This window comes from Hippopotamus amphibius, chromosome 1 (genome assembly GCF_030028045.1).
Source record: "Hippopotamus amphibius kiboko isolate mHipAmp2 chromosome 1, mHipAmp2.hap2, whole genome shotgun sequence".
Taxonomy (NCBI): domain Eukaryota; kingdom Metazoa; phylum Chordata; class Mammalia; order Artiodactyla; family Hippopotamidae; genus Hippopotamus; species Hippopotamus amphibius.
The window spans coordinates 237,518,102-237,521,782 of NC_080186.1; the positions used below are offsets into that span (position 1 = coordinate 237,518,102).

The 3,681-nt window shown below is 39.7% G+C and overlaps 1 non-coding gene across 1 annotated transcript; it reads left to right on the plus strand.

The window, feature by feature from the left end:
- Positions 1–3,255: 3,255 nt before the first annotated feature.
- LOC130842969 (small nucleolar RNA SNORD28) lies at positions 3,256–3,329 on the plus strand. The gene has a single exon (XR_009050661.1). It is a non-coding gene; the product is annotated as a small nucleolar RNA SNORD28 (small nucleolar RNA).
- The last annotated feature ends 352 nt before the right edge of the window (positions 3,330–3,681 follow it).

A 3,681-nucleotide genomic window follows, 5' to 3' on the forward strand; every position in this document is an offset into this window, starting at 1 on the left:
TTACTGTTCATCGTTGTTCTAAAGCATTTTCACATCTACTTCGCACATAGGGAGGTCACAGAACTCCCCAACTTTGTGGATTAAGTTAAATTCCTGGTAGAACTACAGAAGGAAAGTACATGAACGTCTGCTTCTCAGTTCCTGCGAGACATTCTTGTGGTTAGGTATTCCAACTTTCCTTTAGATTTTCAGAGATACCTGAGTCACTTTTCAAAAACTTATTTTTTTCATGAAAAGCCATTTTTATGTTAAATATAGCAGTGTGTACCTGTCAATCCCACTCTCCCAGTCTATGTCTCCCCCCACCCTTCTCTGCCCGTAACCATAAGTTCATTCTCTAAGTCTATGAGTCTGTTTCTGTTTTGTAAAGAAGTTTCTTTGTATCATTATTTTTAAGATTCCACATAAAAGCGATATCATATGATATTTGTCTTTCTCTGTCTGACTTTACCTAATTAGTATGATCATCTCCAGGTCCATCCATGTTGCTGCAAATGGCATTTTTTCATTCTTTTTAAGGGCTGAGTCATATTCCATTGTATATATGTACCGCATCTTCTTTAGCCATTCATCTGTCGATGGACATTTAGGTTGCTTCCATGTCTTGGCTCTTGTAAAGATATTGTATATGCATGGGTGTTTGGATTCTCCTATAGATTGATTCCAATAAAAGGGATGGGGCAACTCATTTATAAATGCTCATTTGGGGGGTGGGGTGAGACAGTGGGCGCTCTATCGGTTTAGAGCACGGGTCCCCACCCCTGGGCCACGGACCAGTACCGGTCCACCACCTGTGAGGAACTGGGACGCACAGCAGGAGGGAGCTGTGGGCGCGCGAGCGAAGCGTCACCTGCCACGCGCCATCGCTCCCGGTTGCTTGCATGACCACCCGAACCATCCCCCCCATCGCCTGCATGACCTCCTAAACGACCCCCCCCCCCCAAATCCATGGGAAAATTGTCTTTCCTGAAACCAGTCCGTGATGCCAAAAAGGTTGGGGACTGCTGGTTTAGAGGAAGGTTCTTCTGTCCAAAAGAACTCAAACTACACAGATCCACTATTAAATCTTATTTCATAATGTTTATCACTTAGCATGTCTGATGCCAATATGTCATCCTAGCTTTTCCCTCAAGGGCTGCCCTCATTGCCACTCATTTCCTTGTCATTGGATGTCTTGCCCTTGTTTGCCATGTAAACCATTAAGCCACATTACAAGGAAGTTTTCCTCTTTTATATGTCACCATTTGGCACTTGAGGCCTGGAGTGAGTTGACATAGACCCATGGCTGCCAGAAACTTTTACTTAATTTGAGATTACATAGGGCTGGCTTGTGAAAGAGGTTTGCTGACATCCTTACTGCAAAATAGGAAGCAAAAGATATACCACTCCGTTAATCTCACTCCAACATCTGATATGCAGCCTCTCACTTTGGAGAAAACAGGAGTTAATTGGAAGGCACATTTGGTAACAATGGAGTCACTGGGGAGATCCCACTAGAATGTGTTCATACTCTTATTTTTCATACTTATTTGACATGTTTTCTTTCTTCTTGTTATCTCCAGTCTTATAGTAGAACTAAAAATTCTTAACTAAGATAGTATACAAAGAAACACTTTTGCACCAATCCACAGAAATGGGTGAGGATATTATATATCATCTTGATCATGATCTTCTATTAGTCTGAGGCTAATTAGAAACTGGCTCTGGTTAAATTAAGTAAATAAGTGTATTTAAAAGGAAGATATTGCATAACTCACACAGTAGAAGGGAAAACAGGATAACCAGTCCTCAGAAAAAAAAACAGAAGTATGGGGCTTTCAGCATCTCAGTCAAAAATTCAGACAGTTTCCTTTGAGTGCCCACAACTCAACTTTAAGAACACCATAGCATTCTATTCAAGATTTATTCCCAGAAGAGAAAGAATCTTGGTTTATGTACTACCTGTTAGTTAGGAAGGGGCGGGCCACTGTGATTTACAGGCTAAGAGCCCTGTGCTTTTAAAAAAGGATGAGAAAGGGCCACTGGGAAGACAACAACTGATATTCACCCTACCCACAACCACTGGATCTGTAGAGAGAGAAATTGAGGAGAATGGGGTAAAATCCTTAGCTATATATACTAAGGCTATCTTTAGAAATAGAGCTTAAATGTGAGAAAAGTCAAAAGATGAAAATAAGAATATGGACATAAGACCTGAGTCTTGTCATGACACGTGTAAAGAGATATAATGGCAAAAGTACCAGAAGAGGCCAATACTTTAAGGGGATTATGAATTTCAAATAAGAACCCGTTAGAGAAGATGCCATCTCAAAGTTCCTTGAAAAATGATGTAGAGAAATCCTGTACAATCCTTTGAAAACGGTACATCAAGAAAAGTAACAAATAAAAATAAATGAAGGCAACTAGAAAAATGAAATACCAGGCATTAACATGTATCATTAGAAACCAGATCAGTAAAAATAAATTAGAAATTTAATTAAATTTAATGAAGTGGAGGAGAATTCGTGTGTCATTTGTTGCTGAGGAAGGACAGCCTCCTTTGTACTTTTTGGACCTAAATGTTTCTTTCTCCACCCCAGATCTGACACTACTATTTAATACTGTTCAGAGCAATGGAAAGACGTGTGTTAGTCTCGATCGTCGCTGCAACAAGTTGTCACAAACTTAGCGGCACAAAATGCATACATTTATTACCTTACCGTTATGCAGATCAGAAGTCTGACAAGGCTCTAACTGAGAAAAAAATCTAGATGTTGGCAGGGCGGCACGCCTTTCTGGAGGCTTCTAGAAGCCGCTCGCACTCCGTGGCGCAAAGCGAGCAGTGGCCGGCCCTGCTCACATCCCGTTTCTCTGGCCTTCTCCTGCCTTCACGTCCTTCTCGGCCTGAAGCTGAGAAAGATCCTCTGCTCTTAAGGAGTCGGGTGGTTAGGCTGGGGCCAGCGCGACCATTGCCCTCTTTTAATGCCGTGTGATGAGCAACCTCGATTCCCTTTGAAACCTTGGTTTCCTTTTGCGTGCTCGCAGGTTTCAGAGACCAGGACGTGAGCATCTCCGGGAGGCCGTGATCCTGCCTACCACAGCATGGAACAAGAATAGAAGGTAGAAGGTTTTTAACAAGTTGGGATGTGATTGTTAATAGTTTTAGGTAACAAGATGGTACTGTGGCCTGTTAGGAGTATGATGGTATGTGTATATTTTTTGTACTTTCTAAATTTTCCTGTCATGAGTATTATCATTATTAAAGAAAAATAATGAGTGAGATAATTTGATTGATATGTTGATCATATGTGAGGTACCATAATTAATAGCATGTTAGAATTCTAAAGACAGTTTCTGTTAAAAAATTTTTTTAAAGAAAGAAAAATAATAAACCTTGTATTTAAAACAGTAAAAATATTAGGTACACATCTATAAAAGAAGCTTTACTGAGAAGCAAAATAATACTTGAAAAAGAGAAGCATACTAAGTCCTAAGACTATAAATTCAATTGTTTCAGACTTAATTTAGAAGTTTAATGCTATTTTTTTGTAAAGTTACTATGGGGAGCATTTAATATAATTTTTTTTTGGAACAGAACAACATTTTAACAAAGGGTATTTGGTAGAATAAACAGTCTAAACAATTTAGACTATTTTGAAAAAAGATGAGGCTGGTGGGAAGAGATAGTTCGCATCAGATATA